We start from the raw sequence: 19,663 nt of genomic DNA on the forward strand, positions 1-19,663 counted from the left end.
ACTGCACCAGCTACCAAGAAGGAGAAAAAAGGACTGCTACTGCTGAACCCATGACAGAGTGAACTCAATTGTTACAACCTCATGACTTGTAGACTGAAGCATAATTTTAAACTTAATTAATAGATACCTGGATGTTTGACACTTTGGATGAAAGGAAGCTTGGATAAGCTGAAACTTAAACGTGTTTAATTATACCATGACCTATCAGTTCTGTTTGCCATTTCACACCTGGCCCATGTCAAAGTGTTCCAGATAGCAGTGCTTTACTCCACATGTTGTCATTTAACTGCTTTATGTGTTTCTGATTCACCTTGCCACAAACTGCAGCGTCAGCACAGACCTGAATGTGTATTGAATTTTATGATGTAATTTGAAAGTTAAAGATTTCAAGTCATGTATTGCAGTTTTTTTTGGACCAGAGTGATGCAAACCATGATCCTGAACAGGATGAATTATAACACTGTCCTATGACCTACATTTTGAAAGGGGATTTCATCTTACGATAAACACATTTCTGCCATTAAAAATAAAATAAAATAAAAACAGATTTACGGTGCTATAGCATTTTATTAGGAAAATGTGAAAACAACAGTTTTATGATGCTCAGTTTGTGGGCTAGTACATTCCTAAGTGTTATTACAACTCAGCAGAGTACACATTCTCATTCTGTAGGCCAATGTTATTAAAAACACAACTGGGAACACTTTCCAAAAGCTGCCAGTATCCTTGTAACAGTCTTTCATCAATAGGTGATCTGGTAGTAATCTCCTTTTTTCTGTAACTACCAGTTCCTTTGTATTAGGGTTTCACCTACCAGCATGCTCAGCTCCTCAATAAATGCCAGAGCAGCTCCTTCAGTCCAAGATCAAGAATCTACAGTGTTTCAGCAGCTGCAGTTTTGGCCAGGCAGCTGTGTGGCCCTGTGGCCCTTCCCAAGCACTGAGCTGGAAGGCAGCACTGTTGGTGGCCGGTGCTGACTTCGGCTCAGCTGATAATTCCTAAATCAAAGCACTGTATCTGAGCCTGGGCCATAGCTCACCACAAAAGGCTGTTTGGTGCTCAGCACTTTTGTAAATGGAGCCATCTGGATGTTTAAACACACCTTGGGGGCTTGACTTAGGATATCCAAGGAAGGTAGCTTTGTTCTGCTATTCTGACTTTGCTTACCAGGAATGGACTTGGGTCGAATGCTGATGGTTTTGGAAAGACATAGCTCTAAATTTTGAGATCTTAACCAAGAGATTCCAATGGAGGAATAAGTCACCACCTACACTTTATACAAGAAATAAAAGTGAATTGTGACAGCACTCACATGATAATTTTGACTTACTATGCCCATTTGCTACATTTTATAATTCCTTGGGTAGCTATACAGCTTGCACAACCCCAAAATATAATAGATATCCTAAGGAAAAAAAAATCCCCTGCTCTCAGAGGGCTGTTTTAATTGCCTGTGGTTTTTAACATCTAATACTAATGATACAGAGAGCTACCATTATTTTTTTTTTTACATACCTTGGCATCCAATCAGTAAGGATAACATCTACAAGCCACTCCTTTGTGTTTCTTATGACCAAATGATAGCTGGGCTATGCAGATGACTTGTGATAAGGACAGTCACGCTACTAGTGATAATTATGACATTAGCTGTGCTTTGATTCTAATTAATGCCTAAATAAAAAAAGTTAGCAAGTGTATGCCAAAAGTGCATACATTCACAGCCTACATTCAGCTGGCTTGTTATTATGACAGACTGAGACACTTCTAAAGCAGCAATCTGCAACATTTATTAAATCCCTGAAAGCCTATAGGATAAAAGAAACCAACAACTGGCACTGAGCACAGTCACCTCACCGAATACACTGAATATGACTCTCACTCATTGGGCCACCTATGTGACTTGAGTCTTTTCCAAATATATTAGTACAAAATCATCCAGGCATCCGTTCAGACCCCAGAAGCCTGTAGAAACTCTTGGATCTTTTGCCAGACCCTCGAAACATGTAGCTACTCTCTCTGTTTTGTTCTGATGTGTTGATTGATTCTTATGCTTTCTGCATTGTTTTTCTTGCTGTTTGAAAAGTCATGTTAATATCCAGAGGAGATGGGAAAACAAGAGAGAAGAATTCTCTCTTAACAGCTTATGATGGATCTATATATTTCATTCTTTTCAGTTGTGCCTGTCAGTCTCCAGTTTAAGGGAATTAATGGTATGTACATTTTCCATGTGGTCTATCTCTCAATCTTGGCAGCCCACAGAAAAGACAGTCCTCAGCCAAAGGGAAAGAGGCAGGAAGTCCATCTACTTATAACTAACCAGATAAAAAAAAAAGCAATACTACATAGTACTGAACTGGACATCAACAGGGGGCAAGCAGGTAGGTCAAGTTCTGGTTAAGCTTCCCTATGGCAAGTAAGCAGTAGCAATTCCACAACAAGATACAGGTCAGTGATCCTCTAAGTGAATATAATGCTTTCATATTTTAAGTTTTCATAGTTTTTTGTTTGTTTGGTTAGGGTTTTATATTTTTTTTTAATTACCATTTAAAACTAGATATCTCAAGAGAAGAGTCAGTGCCAAACTGGGTAGCAGTCTGGGAATGTTTCTCTGAGTAAGCTGGCAAATATCATTACAGACTTGCACATTCTAGTGTGCTAGGAGAGGTGATATAACTGAAAAGGTCAACAGCAATACTTTTTAGTGTTATCTTACTACTATTGGAAGATGGTGTTGCAGACTATAGAGTTGATTCATTGCTGTAGCAGAAGCAAAGTGGGCTAGAGAATAATGGTACTTGGCATTTAGCATGTATAATGCAAGCTTTATTAGACTGCTTCATATTAATCAGAAGGACTAAGTTGCAGGTCAATTCCTCTCCAAATTATGACTTTTTCCAAATGTGATTCACTGAATGCTTAAAATGAAACTGCAGTAACTTGAAAAAAGTTGTCTTATAAGTACTTTAGCATCTGGAAATGAGGATGCCTCCTGTTACCTGTCATATCTCAAAATACCACAGGTGATTAAATATCTGAGACTGTGTTTCCTACAGAGCTCTCAAAGAGTATAAAGAGTAAACTGACAATATCTTTACAACCTGTTTAGGAATCATTACACCCATTCTATTAAAATATTATGATTAGTTCCCCCAAATAATACAGCACAACTACATGTGTTTATCTTCCATGCTCTGTGTTGGAAAGTCAAAGGATGAGCTGTTTAAAGTTTAAAGCTGAGGCTATAGCTTTATAATGAAGAGCAAGAGGAGTGCTTATATGCTAACAAATTTTGATTCAGTAGTACTAGAAACTGAGGAGACAGGGATGTGAACATGGCCCTACGCAGGTCTAGTAACCTTGAACATAGCTGCCACCTGAGGCAGTGTGAAGGCGATCCACATCATGTTAAATGGTTGAAATATGAACACAATAAATGGTTGCAAGGGTAAAATAATTAAGTTACAGCACCCAATTTCCAATTTTAAACTACCTAATGTAATTTTTTAATGGTAAATTAAAATATCAGTATTTTCTCTGAACATGGCTGCAATATGATCAATCAGATCTAAGTTTTATAGTATTTTCCCTCCTCCTGAAACCTCTAGTCAGGCAACAAAGGTCCGTAGTATTGACAATTTCATCTCTCTCTGGAGTTTTTTTTCACATACAGTAAAGACAGAAAAAAGAAAACAACCAAACTTCATTTTGCCCCATAGAGAAAGTAAACATAGAATGGATTTTATTTACTTTCTTAGGAACTTATTGAGAAAATCAAAGAATGTAAGTGATAAAAGAGAAATATCTTTTAAGGAGTTAAGTGGCATGTAGGGAAAAATTATTTGAACCTCTGGGAATGTATTAATATTGTGTGTAATGAAAAACAGGAGAAGAATATAATGACAGGAACAAAATAGACCATACACATCAGAGGTGAGGGCCACAGAATTCCTCTAAGAATCAGGCCCAACACAGACAAATTTCAGTTATAAGGCTTTTGATTCTCTAACATCAGTAAGCTCCAGTTTAAGGATTTTTCTCAGACTGATGAAAATGTCATATTTCTACAAATCATCTGCTGCAGTCAAATTAAATGTAACATTGCCTGTAATTACAGACTTGAAAGATTAATTCAGATGCTTGTGCACAGAGCCTAGTAATGGACTGTTATTATTTGTGCTGTAGAAAGTAATCTGTGGTTTTGAAAGGTTCATCTACAGGTCACTGACTACAGGTAATGAATAATTTACATTTTCTATAGGTAGAAGAAGAAATAACTTATGCTATATTTAGAAACATATGCTAAACAAAGGGGCTTTTCTTTGAAAATTTAATTTGTTTTATATATGTACCACAAATTTTAAAGCCAAATTGCTCTCTACATAAAAAAAATAAATTTGATTGAATTCCTAAATGCACTTTCAGTCTCTGCTGCCTAATTCCAAGCCAGTTATCTTTCATACATATAATTCTGCTAATCAGCTAGGATTTGTGACTTTGCTTGTAAGCATTTCCTAAAAAAAAAAGATTGATACAGAACAAATAGAATAAACTGCACCAGGGAAGTACTCATTCTTTGCTAATCTAATTTAAATATAATTTAAAACTTATTTGTTCGAATTAAGGCTAAAGGCCCCAAACCCATTCTCAAATATCCAAGTGCAGCTTCCACTGACTTCTCTGGGATCTGTGCCTGTATAGCTGAAAGCTGAATTGGGCTATAAAGAATTGTGCCAGAAACAGTAATCCAAACATAGCAGTGGGACAAAAAAGATAAGTTCTCAATTACATGAAAAAAATAATGTAAGTAACTGCAACCATTAGGTAAAGCTATGCTTCCTTGAATAAGAAACTGTAGACAATGAGACTAAAATCAAACCGTTACAGTTTTTCCTTGAATTGAGCAAATACCATGACTCCATGTTATTCATAACTCCCTTAACATATTCACAAGTATATAGATAGCAGGAAAATTTCCTTCTAGAACTCCTACATAACTGCACAAATTAATAACATTCCACTCGCTTGTTTTAAAGTTTCTAGGAGTTAACTATTCCAGTACCTTGCTGCTTTTATGAGACCTGTTTTCAAAATCTAGGGAGGGGAAAGGGTACGATAATTCAGAACAACTTAGGAGAAATAAGGCTCATATTTGGTAACATACTGTTATGACATTGGAGTTGATAATTGTTAAATTCTGCTTACCTACAGGAGGTGAAAATAGTGCTACCAATCTGTGTAAATCCATAAGAAAAAGGTTAGTGTGCCTACTGTCACTGAGGTTAATGGAAGTGACAAACATTAAGGAAACCTATGGAATTTTACTCCAGTAAACAGTAGACTTAGGAAGATGCACTGAGACCAAATTGTCAAAGCAAATGTACTGCAGCCTCAGTAATCATATGACATGATTGCAAATAGTCCAGGGACATATTTTTTCCTTTCCGGCAATTATACGCAATTGATGAGGCTTATCCTTTGAACATCTTTCTAAAAGTTTCTAGATTGCCTAACAAGAATAGGATCCGCTATGAGTCTTTAGCATCTATGGAAATCATCTGTATCATAATAATAAACAGCAACAGAAATTGTTTCCATCTTTGACTTGATTAGTCAAAAAGCCAATAGTCCATTCAAATAGATGGACTGTTTACAATCACGCCGTACAATTACCTAGGCTGCAGCACATTTGCTTAGATAATTTGGACTCAGTGAATCTTCCTAAGTACTTTGTCAAACCACGAATGCTCTTTTTTCACCTGTTCTTCATTTTGACACATTTTTCAATGGCTGTGTCAGTGATACTGCTTTTCAGACAGACATCTGTGAAAAACTGCTTATGTTTCTAACATTTCTTCCTGTTAGCAGTTTTTGCAGTGTAAATCTTCAACAAGTTTGCCAGTCTTAACTGAACAAGTGTTTTATAATGCAGCTTCAAATGCCAGTGCTGAACCTTTTTTTTTCCTCTGGAGACAAATCCCAACCTTTTTTATTCTTACCATACTCTTGCCTATTTTTGTTAAAGCTAGTGAGGCTGTAAGAAATTTAAATTACAGTGGAAAGTGGCCTAGCATTTCTGTATAAACATCCTTAAAAGCTGTGATTAGCAGTTACGGATTCACAACACTTTATTCCTGCTGATAAAGCACTACATGTGAGTTTAATACTACAGTTAAACAAGAGACAAAGACATTACTCCAAAACTCTTACAGCTGGGGTTCTGAGTCTGCAGCTGTATCCTTAGGAACTGCTACTCATTCCTCTAGAAACCCCATTTGATGTCTACAGGATAAAAAGTTCCAGATGCAGGATCAGAATCTGTGCTGAGGGGTAGCAGAGTACTGTGAACTTGCAAGGATGGAAAGTAAGATCTGTGCTTCAGTATAGAAAACGTACAGTCTAAATGTAGGTGGAACAAGTATGTGGTTGAACTAATGCTATTCTTCTTTCTGGTCAAGCTTAATAATGAAGCAAGACTGAAAGAAACAGTTGTGTGCTCCTGTACATCATGAAGCAACACAGAGCTAAGAAGTGAGAACAGAGTACAACAAGGATTAAAATGCAGCAACAACAGATATTTGAATAATAAGAGAAGCACAAAGGAGAAAGGGAAGTAAGGAGGACTTCAAAAGGAACTTGTAAATTATAATGAGATAAAATTAAAAATGAGCACCTGAAGTTCACTGCATTATAGAAAAATCCTTCAAGGAAACTGTTAGAACCTCCTTTGAAGGAAACATTTAAGAATAAGCATGTACACAGAAACTTAACATGACAAATATTTGTGAGAGAAAGGACTAAAAAATAACCTATTGATGTTTTTAAGACTAAATCTCTATTTCAGCAACAGAGCAACTCATACTCTATTAGCAGGTCATATTCATGATCATGCTGTTCCCCTTTGCAGGAGCTCATAAGGAAGAAATATAAGTGAGGTTAATGGGTCATTAACACTCATGAAAGGGCAAGTAGCAGATAGAAACAAAAGGAAGGTACTGTATATGGAAAGCATTGTCTCTATGGATTACAAAGCATAGTTCATAACTCTGATAACCAAGCAGGTTTTCTTTCTCAATAACTCAGCTTTGCTGATACTCATCACATAACAATGCCATCATTCAAATGCTACCTCTTTGCATTTGGTGAAGATGTGTCTCCTTTGCTTGGCTCCTCTGTTTTCAGTACATTAGAAAAAAAGTAAAAATGCTCTGTAAGTATTAGAATGTGCCTACCCGATTAACAAGGAGCAGCAAAAGCAGAAAGTAAGACTCTGTCTTCCCATATTTCTCTCCATTAAAAGCAAAACCCACACTTTTTAAAAATTCAATAACAAATTAACCTCACATGGAATTATAAGTTCCATTGTGGATTGTATCTAAAAGTTGCCTAAATTAAATTGTTAATTAATTATATATTAAATTGAATAAATTTTATACAAAAGAACTCCAAAACAATGTTTATTTTTATTTTAAATTTAAGATATCTTTTCACAGCTTCTTAGAAAGAAACCAAATGCCTTTCACATGAGAGATGATGAATGTTTTTCAGTCAAGGTGCTGGCTGAAAGAAGAATGAGGACAAAGATTCATTAAGAGAAGCCACATAATTTCTAAGTGGTGAATGAGAAAACACTTTGAAATTGTAAGTCATGCAGCTTCTGTACCATGGCTAAATTGGCTGCTGGATACTGAATCCGGTGGGGTTCATTTCTCACACATCCAAAAGACCTTTGGACAGACAGCTCTCCTGGGCCATCCTTCAAGGAAAATGTCTCTGGTCACATCACCTGAGAGTATTCTATTGCAGGATACTGTAAAATAGAGAAAAAAATAAATTACTGCCAAATTAATACAGTCCTCTTTTTCCTCTCCAAGCCTGACAAAGACCGTGAAAGAGTCCCCTGATGGGATTGGCTGCATTCTATGAACAGATAATTGAGGGGGGAACATTTTAGGTCCAGGTAGAACATTTTGTTCAAAGTTTTAATGTCTCCTGCTACAGAAAATAATTAAAAGCGCTTGAAATGTAAAACTGTGAAATGTGAAATGTAAAATGTTAAGTGACATCATATTTTTAATAACCCTTATTTCTGCCAACAGCATAGAACATTTTGCCAGTGAAATGCTAGCCTGTCTCAGTATTTCAGAACATATTATAGATGTCTTAACAGCCCTCTTTAGAAGGAAAAAGAATTGTTGACCAAGTTTGTCAGAAATACTTGTTGCTGGAGCTGAAATCTGGTCCTACTCTCTTTCAGGTGAAATGATACTAGCTCAGAAATATGATGTGAAAGAACTAGGATATCAAAGAAACTCAACAAACTGGCTGCAATTCATAGCAAAGCAATGAAAATGACTACAGAAACTGTCTTGCAGAAAACAGTGAAAACCAGAAAGGGTTTTAATACTGATATGCTTCCTAAGCTCAGTGAAGACTATGAAGAAAGAGGGTGCTGTGGTCATCTGCAAATAACTGAAGACTGTAAAACAAGCAAGAAAGATGTGCTGGTTCTCCTGACCAAGTCACATGTTGGTAAAAATAATGGGTTAAATCTGACTAAAAGAATGTTTAGCAAAATTTCCTAATAATGAGATCTATCAGACTGCAGAAATGTCTTCCAAGTGGTGGAAACCCATTGCTTGGGTCATATGCAGTCAAGCTTGGACAAGACAGTGGAGCATGTACTCTGAGGAATAATCCTGCACTGGCAGAGGTTTGAGAAATGGGCTAAATGATTTAACAAGGCTTTTCCAGCACTTTTTGTTATTGTTTTTGGCAAAAGCTCTATCAAAGTAAAAAAAAAAAAAAAAACCAAAAAAAAATCATGGACCTATTCCTAGCTTTTTATTAATATTATTATTTTTGTTCTGCATTGAAACTGTTTGTTTTACCATCATTTTTGTATGCCTAACTTAGGATCTTGCTTTCTGTTCTTAAGAGTATCTTCCTGATTTGAAACACAACTCTTAAGTGGAAAATTACTTGTTAATGGGTTATGAAGAAACCTGCTGCATAAACCAAAACCAAAGAAGTGTTTTAACATAAATTCTTAAGTCTACAAATTAATTATTGTAGCACTTCACACAAAGAATTTTTCAGTTGCATGTGAATAGAAAATAAACTGTACTCTTCCTGCAGGCCTCTGCTCATTTTTTCAAAGAAATAGTCTTGCTATAATCAAATCTCAATCAAAATTAGTTCAGATCTTAGGTGGCTCTGTCTCAAAGCCACTAAAAAAGTGAAATAGAATAACAGAAAGTTTAGTACAGACCTGTTGGTGGCTGCATCTTACTTAGTCTCCCTCAGTCTGGGAAAAGGCCAGAGTGCAGAGGCCATTATTTCCCTACTTGTCTTGCCATATCTCCTGTTGCACTCCTTGGGAATCTGGCTTTTCTATACTTTGACAACAACAATAAAACCAACAACAATAATAATAACAGCAGGAAAAAAGAGAGAACAATAAAACTTAAGGAATACAAGTGATGCACAATATGATTGCTCACCACCCACTGATTAGGGTGCAGCTCGTTCTCTAGCAGCAATCAGCCCCACCCAGACAGCTCCCACCAATTTATATACAGGGCATGATGTGCTGTGGTATGTAATACCTCTTTAGCTAGTGTGGGTCAGGTGTCCTGGTCTCTGCTCCCTCCCAGTTTCTTGTGCCCCTCCTCACTGTCAGAGCATGAGAAACTGAAAAGTCCTTGACCGGAGTAACAACTAGAACATCAGTGTGTTATCAGCATTGTTTTCAGACTAAAGCCAAAATACAGCAATGCACCAGCTACTTAGCAAAAAAATTAACTCTATCCCACCTGAAACCAGGACAGTCTGTGTAGTAGTTTGGCACTGTCTGTATGCTGGGTGCCCACCAAGCTGCTTTATTGCTCCCCTTCTTCAGCAGAACATCAGGGGGAGAAAACAATATGAGAAAGAATTTTTGGGATAGGATAAATGCAGTTTAATACACTAAAAACAAAAGCTATGCATGGAAGCAAAGGAAAACAAAAGATTTACTCTCTACTTCCATCAGCAGGGGATGTCCAGCCACTGCCTGGGAAATAGGGCCTCAGCACACATAGCTGTTGTTTCCAGAAGACAAGTGCTGTAATAATAAGTGCCCCTCATACCCCTTAGATTTTATTGCTGAGTAGATGTTGTATAGTATTAAATAACCTTTTGGTCATCTTGGGTCAGCTGTCCTGGTTATATCCCCTCCCACAATCTTGGCCAGCTCCAGCCTACTGGCCTTATGGGATGAGGAGGGGGAAATATTGGAGAGAACTGCTCACTAGTGTGTTACTAACATGTTCCTATCTAGCAATAAAAAGCACAGTGCTTTAAGGGCTGCTATGGGGAAAATTAACTCCACCTCAGCCAGACCCAGTACAAGAGTGGTCAAACAGTGGAGGAGGTGCCCAGAGGGACTGTGCTCCATCTCTGGAGATATTCAGAACTTGCCTGTACACAACTCTGAGCAACCTGCTTCGGCTGACCCTCCTTTTAGCAGGGGTTATACCAGGTCATCTCCTGATGTGTGCTTCTTCCTGCCTCAACTGTGTTTCTCTCAGAAAATCTTATTGAGAAATAGTGAATAGATAATCAAGTAGATAAAATGTTAACACATACTTCAGCAAAAGGAAGCAATAGCTGGAAAGTATGGTAAAGCATTTTCTCCCTGCTAAAGAAGAAAAGTATTAGCTAAATGTTTTTCTTTTAATAAAAAACCTTTGTTGAAAGTGAAAAAAGGACTGTGGACTCTATCAAAGTGCTTGGTTAGTAGAGAAAATACAAAATGTTGAGTCAGATTTTGCTCCACTACCATCTTTCTTTTCCTTGCTCTCACAAGATCCAGGACATCATTCATCTGGATTTAACTTTCATGATGGAAGCGTCACTTAAGAATTAGCTGAACCAGAATATCCATAGACCTTATCACAAAATTTGGTTTCAGATTTTTGTGGCTGAAATAAATACCACAGCCACTGCTCAGATTGAGCAACTTTTCCTTTAAGAAATATTCCTTAGCTATTCACACAGGAGGAAATCTCAGTTCTGAAACTTCATCTGTCTTTTAATTTGAATCTTTGTAGATACTGTATTACCTATGGCAGCAATCCTTTGTAAATGGCTAAATTTCATAGGGTTTTGGCCTTTTCCTAGTGCTATATATATCTATCTAAACCCAGCTCACATTTCCTATTAGTGGGTGAACAATCCAACGCTTGGTGAATTCTGCTTCACAATGATAGGAAGAGCCGACATTGAAGGATCAAAAAGCGACATCACTATGAATGCTTAGCCGTCGGGAGACAGGTTAGTTTTACCCTACTGATGATGTGTTGTTGCAATAGTAATCCTGTTCAGTACAAGAGGAACAGCAGGTTCAGACCCCTGGTGCGTGCGCTTGGCTTGCCATATCTGCGAGGCTACCATCTGCGGGCTTATGACTGAATGCCTCTAAGTCAGAATCCCTCCTAGAGACGTAGCGATACTGCAGTGCCACAGGCACCTCGGTGGGCTTGTGATAGTGGTTGCTGGAGATTGACCCAGGAGATGACAGTCTTGCTCAGAACATAGGAGAAGGAAAACTCCCATCTTCAAACCTGGGCTGATGGAGCTCATCTAGCCTTGTATGGTCTTCTGTCTAAGAGAAGGACACTTACAAAACCTGCGTACTTTGCTGTCACCATCCTATCTTGCTAGGCCATGGCAGTTAAACCTCAGGTGTAAAGGGGGAGGGCAGCTCTGTGCAAGCTGCGCCTCACCTAAGAAATCCAGTGTACAGGCTGGAAGGGCTCGCTCTCACTTGTTGGTATGGACAGGTGAGGGTCGAATCGGTAGGTGACAAGGTGCATGGGAAGTTGCAGATCCAACCTTGCATGCGGGTGGACCAGCACATGGGTAGCTTGAGATTACTCAGGAGATGTCAGTTGTGGTCAGACACTCTCTGATTGCCTAAGCACCCTTTCCAAACCAGATTTGCATATCCCACTTGCCCTTGGTCATTGTGCTTGAAGTAAGAGTGGTTAAAGCCCTTCCCAAAATCTTTGCTTGTGAAGCCAAGCCACCAATCATATAGCTATCAGAGCAACCCCAAATTATTATTCAGTTTTAAAATCATAGACACTTTCACCAAATTCTCTAAGGTCAAAGTTTTACACTTCTTTCTTTCTCAGCATTAGATTTCTGAAAATAAAAATGCAGTATGGCAAGGTAAGCACATTTTAAAGACTGCCTTAACCTTACAAACAAAGAGCTGTTATGCTGCACAGCAAAGCTATGCAACTTAAAGTTTGCAGTAGCAGAGAATGTTAGGTATTACAGTCCTGATATTTCTTTGACATATTCAGAAATATCTTTAAAAGAAGTATATTGATTCCTTTTTATTTTTACTTTTGAAAAACATGTTCACAGATTGGTAAGTTTTCTGGAGGTGCTCAAAACTCATGTGAAATAAAACAACAGAATATATTCTTACCTGGCACAGCTCTATTGAAGTCAATGGAGCCATGCAATTTTCCACCTGCTGAGGGTGTGATGCAATATTAACAAATACAAAACATTCAGATGTTAATCTTCACATGCAAACAGAGCAAGGTAAGCATATGCTTCTTTCACAAATACAGCAATAACATACATCCATACTAAAGTATCAAGCATTAGAGAAAAAGACATCTATTAGGACAATGAAGAAAAGGGAAACCTCAGACTACAAACAGAGTTAATAAGGAAACTTCACAGTGTAATGATCAGATTTATTTTTCCTTTCAAAATATCATGATTTGATTTTTCCTAGTGGAGGCTTTTCCTCCATTACTGCTTTCTTTTGGAACTGATTTGAAGTTCACTAATTTGAAAAACAAACTCTAAGTTGATAATTCATAAATATTCTGTCAGAGGTATTTCTAGTTCAATATGTGCTGAACTTTACAACATTTATTAGCTGTTAAAATTGATAAAAAGTGATGATTAAAGTGATGATGGTATTATGCAATCTATAGATGTGCTTCCTGAATAAACACTGGAATTTACCTAAATGTGCATGTATTTGTGTGTATATAGGTTACATTTATATAGTATTCCATAAGCAATTGAGAATGCAGCATTCAGCATAAACTATTTCTGACATTGTCAATCAACAGCTACCGGTATGAATGTGTTGCACTTAAATTCTGGGAAATGCTATTTAAAGGAAACCTCTCCCTCCGACAGTCTGGTTGTTCCTTTTGTCACTGCAGCTATCCTGAAACATGCTGTATTTGAAGCATGAAAATGAGAAAGAGATAATCCAACAGTTTGGTTCACAGCAAGGAAAGGCTGTCAGGTGGAAGTGTACAGATAACTTGATGGAAGGCATGCAGCTGGGGAGATGAAGAGGCATATTTTTTTATTGCACAAGCCCAGACCACAAAAAGGGAGGGTCCAGATCAAACCAGACATATGTCATGACTGTCTTGTGCACCTTTTTCACCGCATAGCACCTTAAATGATACACTTAAAAAAATGAGATTAGAAACACTGAAGAGGAAAGCATAATGCTTTGAAAGGCCAATGAATTAGCTACTTAATCTGTACAATGGTTTCATTGCTTTCAGCAAAGAACATAAATTCCAGAAGCAGAGCAGCAGAATCCTATGGCTTGATGAGGTAGTAGAGCTGCAGATGAAAATACTGAGAAGGTTCAAAGCCACCTGAGGGAGGGTTTCTTAGCAACAGACAGGATCATGAACCAGAGGAAGAGAATGTGATACAGTTATTTTAATGTTATAAATGAAGCAGAGATATTAATGCCTTTAAAATCTGTATTTTTACTATGTAACTAGCTTAAATGAAATGCTGCTGCTTCACTGCATTTAAAGATTTTACTGTGTCTGTCTTGAAATCTTCCACAGCATGCAGAAGTGTAAGCAAGAATAAACCTCAAGAATAAGCAATTTGCTACAAACGAATCATTTTGCTGTATTGATTATTCTTCACAGAAGAAGCTGTAGGGGAGTGAATTCAAATCACTGGCAATTATAAGAGCCCAAATAAAATCTGATCCATAAGGGATATATCTCTTAACAATTCATCCAGAGAAAACCCCTGAATCTTACAGGTTGGGCTTGTAGCATCATGTGGCAGATGAAAGGGGAATTCAGTTTCATTGGGGACTACCTAGAAAATGAACAGTTCTGCAATAATTCTAGCAGTCAGGAAATTAAGCTTCCCAGAGTCCCACAGTGACAGACATGAGGTCCTTCTCACCATAAGCTATCTCCATAATGCTCATTAGTTCTTTCCCCATGACTCCAAGGCCACAGACACACAGCTATCAGCAAACAACTTCAATGGTTGAAGATGTTTTTCATTTCTGTTACCAATGTCTATTTTTACAGCAGAGTCGGCATAAAGGAGTGAGCTCTCATTCTCCATTTGAGTGCATTTTCAGCCAAGTTGGTGAAACCTGTAAGGGAGCCTGAATTAACCCCATACTCAAATATTCAGGGCGTGTTTATATTTTCTGTTCTACTGATTAATCTGAGGACATAATAAGGAAAAGCTTACTGAATAACAATGATGGAGCACAGTGAATGCTTATTTGCTGAGATCACCAGCATAATAGGAGTGAAAATACCAGATTGAAAAACAGGTTGAAAATAACTTTTTTTTTTTTTAAAGAGTAGCTATTTTAATGCAAATTGTTCTGTAAAATACAAAAAGCTTTTTAAAATGAGCTTGTGTGTTTCAGGTTTCATGGAATTTTTTCCAGCAGTGTATTTTGTCATTGCTTCTGAAGTTACGTTCTCTTTTTGAAAACTTAAGATATGCTTTCAAAGTTGATTTTTTGCTCAGTGTTCTCTGGGTCACACTTTCTTTGCCTTAAACCTCAAGGCTTGTTGCACTTGGATTGGAATCTTACACTGACCCTGGCCGGGCCTGCTGGCACTGTTGTGCTCTGCAAAGCATTCGTTGCACCCTGGAAACCCAAGGAACAAAGAACTACAAACTTTCATAGCCCTGCCTGCCTCTGAGGAGTATACCATCCCCGAGAAGGTGAAGTCTCTCATCTCGGGGAAGCAGCTGGAGCAAAGTGACACATCGCCCACTGCCGCTTGCTTAGGGAACCCCAGCTGCTGCAGACCTCTTCTGAGAACCCCTGGAATAACAACTGAAGGCAGATCCAGGCCCACAGCAGCAACTGCTCCAGGACACTGAGTGGGTTTTGGCTCCAAATACAACTTCAGTGCTTGGGAAAGTAAACCAGGAACTTAATAATAGGACTCGCAAATGGCCTCTCTTTATAACAGTCCAAACCAAAATCCTGGCTAGCAAATCCACCAACATTTTTGCTTTTTAAGGCCATTCTAGATCCAGTTTCTGTAATTCAATCCATTCCTTATTAATCTAAAAATAATCCTGGTATGAATGTAGCTAGGCAGTTTGTACTATTGTTCAACATTAATTTTCAGATACATCACAGTCTGATGGGTCAAAAGGGGTTGAGCTGGGATCATCTTTGCTTTAAAATTCTCTCTCCTGTCACCTCTGGGATCACAAAATTTTGTTATTCATAAAATTTTTTTGTATTTATTAGTTCCACAAAATCTTTCTTTTGCCCACATAAAGCTTACAAGCTGTTACCTTGCTGTCAGTCTTCCAGTAGCATGGTCTATTTCACGTATTTAAGAGATCCAGATCTGTCAAAGTCAATGTGCTAAAGTGGAAGGTGACTTCAGAAGCTCACACAGTTTGCAGCTGCTGCAGGGATTTTGACATGAGAGACATTCCAAGTAGCAAGAAAGCAAAGATTTGGAGAACCCTACAGTTGTGATAAATCTGCATGATCACTGGCAGAAACACTGATGACAGAAAGGTATCTCAGAAAGCAAATATGCATTTGTGCAGCAGTGGGAAATTCCAAATATAAAGAACATCAACTGCATGGTGAACAAGCTTTCATAGCTTAAGAAAATACTGATTTGTGGACATCTGTTGTCTGAAAAGAAACACACTCAAAATTCCAATGAATGTTTGAACAAGAAGAGGACTTTACTAAAAAGATTAAAAAAAAGTGAGAAAGGGTTGAACCTTTAACAGTGAATAATTGTTTTTTGAAGCCTGGGATTTAATTCAAACTGCCAGCTTATACAAAAAAAAAAGATAAACTCATTTGTCTTGAAGTTTTTACTTTTCATTAGTGACATTAGGGCAATAAAGACCCACAAAAATGAAACAAATTCTTACAAAGGGAAAGGCAAGAAACGAAGCAGATTTGAAGGATTTTCTTCCTTTCTCATAGGAAACTACTATGGGAATCTCTTATTTCTGCCCTTTTCCCAAAGACAGCATGGCCACACTATCTTCCACAGTCTCCTAACCAAGATACAGCCTTTTCTTCTTCATTTATCAAGATGAAGGCATTCAGGCAGGATTTGTCCTCTCAGACTATCTCCAAACATCTTCTGTTAAGCAGACTTCTCAGCACACTTGTCTTTGAAGCAGAGCAACCAGTTCCTCATGTTTAATATGTAGTCTGAAAAACCTCAGTGTTCCTCAAAATGGATTTTAAAATATTTTGGATGAATGTCAGTCTGAGATTGAAAAAAAAGGGTGGTTTGTATGTGATGTGAGCATGATCACTATATTTAAAGTTACAAGCATTTATAGTCAGCAAGTACGACATGCACATAATTGACTTTAACACAACTTGACGTGGAAAGTCAGAAGATGTAGGCTTAACTGAAATACTGAGTCAGCTAGGTTTCAGTTACAGGTGCAAATAGAACCCATTTTTATTCTTCCAGAGCTTCTTTCCCACAACAAGCACACATTTTCAGATTAGAGCCTATTAGAGGAAACTCAAATTAGCTTTAAGACTGCATGCATGATTTCAGTGTGTACTGTGAGGTTTAAGAAAGTTAAATGCAACTGAAAACAGGCTGGGGATAAAATCTTGGTTTAGTCTGTAGGTACTGAATGAATCACTTTTAACATGTAATTAAATGTATATAACTATGAAAGCATGAGAGGACAATGAACCTTCAGACTGTGTGGGTTGGTATGAAATGAAAGAAAAGGTTTATATCCCAATTCTGCAGAATGAAGTTATGCTTTTCTTTAGTTGCATAAATGGTCCCACAGGTTTTTTTTTTTAGATATATTTTCCTCCATTTCTCTGTATTTTACTGTATTTTAACAAATTACTGTATTACTGTATTTTAACAAATAAAGAGTTTTTACAGTTCAGGGATTAGGATCTGAAGGTGCCTTTACTCTCTAAACTTCCCATTTACTGAGTAGCATGGGCAGGGTCATTTTTAGAAAGTTTTTCTTCACTATTTTGATTTACTGTGTGCATTAAAAGTACTTCTGACTTAAGAAGCCTTTTGGTTTTGTATGTATTCAATTTTTTGTAGTATTGGAAAGAAGAGAGAAGGAAAAAGGCAAAAATTAGAAAACATAAAGAAGGTGAAGCAAAATCTGTACTGTGTACAAAGCACATGACTGAGCTTTTCTGCCATTTAGACTTGGAATTCTTAGAAAAGAAACATGAGAAAGAGAATCCTTTAGCATAAACATCTCAGCTCACCCATTGGTAAGACTGAAAATTCATACAGTAAAATCAAAAAAACCACAATGAGACTCATAAAATCAAACTAGCATTGCTACTTATTGCACCAAAAAAAAGTGAAATCCTCTACAGTTCTGAAAACTGCAGCCATACACAGAGAGAGCTGAACTTTGAACACTGAGACTTATTCACCAGTAATGGTATTGTATTTATTTATTTTTAAACTTAAAGAAGATGAAAACTTCCCCAAGGCTTCTTCCAGGAGTTTTGTCCTCAGTGAGAATCAGATGTTCTACTCTCTGCTGCTGTTCTCTGCTTCCTATGACAGAACCAAACTTTGCAGCTTGTTGCAGGATTCTGTCAACATTTTGGCCAGAGGATTGTGTTGCTGGACTCGGTCCTTTGCTATTCATTTGGCAATCCTTCACATGCTCATTTCCAACTGTAAAGTCATAGACTTTTAAAGTTGTAAAAATTCCCTCTCTTGATAGCCATGATAAGAATTAAACAGAGACAGGAAGTGTAAGAGAATACAATGCTATATGTACTGCAAGAGCCTAAAAAGTTCTATGCATTACAGTACAGATGCATATTTATAATAATCTATCACTGACTCGTGCTGTTGAAGCTGGTTTATGGACATCATGTTTGTGCTGGATCCTCAGTACAAGCTGCTCCTGGACTGTTTGCCTATGCAGACATAGCTCAAGGTGGTGTGCTGAATTCTTTGCGAGATTCTTTTGTTCATGCACTATAGCAAGAGCACACCCAAACTAATGCTTTTCTACTTGCCTAAAGTTAGGTAAAATTAATACTGGTTTTATACTGGAAGAACCTCAGTTTGATAACATTTGTCCGTTTTTGAAAGAAGTTTTTTTTTCTTCCTTTTAGGTTGCAGGAATCTTGGCAATGGGATGATTTGAACTGGCAGTAATTTTGATAGGGAAGCTTTATACACAGTGTATTTGTATTGTTGCCTTTTCTTCTAGGGGAAAAAAATAAATCTGTTTTTCAAACTATAACAGAACTATGAGAAGAAGAGTTTTCAATGGCAGATAACTAAATCTCACTGAATGCAACTAAATCTGAATATCTGTTCTTCAGATTTTTTTAACTGTTAATTTAAGCACATTATCAGTCAAGCCAAAATATGTGTTGAAGTTTTCCAGTTAAGAAAAAGGCAACAGTCTACACCTGCTATTTGCCTCATTTTTTAGATGAAGTAATCCACACCCGCTACTGATAAAGAAGAAACAAAACCAAAAAACCCTGTCAGGCTTCAGTCTGGCACTGTATGAGATTGAAAGGGAATCTCTAGGAGACTACTTATGATATTGCTACATATATATATATTTTAAATACTTCAAATTGAACAAAAAGAAATTTTGATTTCTAATTTGTTTCAAATGGAGTTTCTTATATGAACCTTTTCAAGTTGGATAATATAGCTTTCAAACATATTACACTTCAGAAGGAAATAGTTCCTACTTCTGAAAATACTTTCTTAATGTATGATACTGTGAAGGTGAAAGTGGTAGGAAAATAGAACCTTAATAGAAGACTACAGTAGAAGCACTTCAATTTTGTTAAGTGCATAAAGCTTTTTTGCTTTGGTCCATTATGAACTCATAAAACGTTGATTGTTTTAAAACTTAAAGCAAAATGGTGAAGCTGGTTCTGGTCTCTTAATTTTAGTAATAACAGCTGCAAGGCACTTGATACATAATTTATGTAAAAATTTTTCAAGCTATACAGTAGAACTTTTAAACAATCTTGTGGGAAAAATAAATCCAGGTTTGTTTCTGGAGAGTACCGGAAGAGCCCTGATAGGGTCTGGATCCCTGAAGAAACTCTGGATGGAGGGAATGTTCCCTCTTCCCTTCCTGCACTCATGTACAGTGTCAGCTCAGGCAGCAGAAATTCTGCATTGCACGGTGGACCAGGAAATGAATGAAATCCCAAACAACAGAGACGTGTTTGCTTGCTTTCATGGCTGCTTTCTCTGCTGCTTTGTGGGGTTTCTTCAAAAGTGCATCCATTGTTTTCTCACTCTATTAAAAATTTCTGAATTGTTTTGTACTTCTTTCCCAATGTTGCATGACAAGCATA

The sequence above is a fragment of the Melopsittacus undulatus genome, chromosome 2, assembly GCF_012275295.1.
Source record: "Melopsittacus undulatus isolate bMelUnd1 chromosome 2, bMelUnd1.mat.Z, whole genome shotgun sequence".
Lineage (NCBI taxonomy): Eukaryota > Metazoa > Chordata > Aves > Psittaciformes > Psittaculidae > Melopsittacus > Melopsittacus undulatus.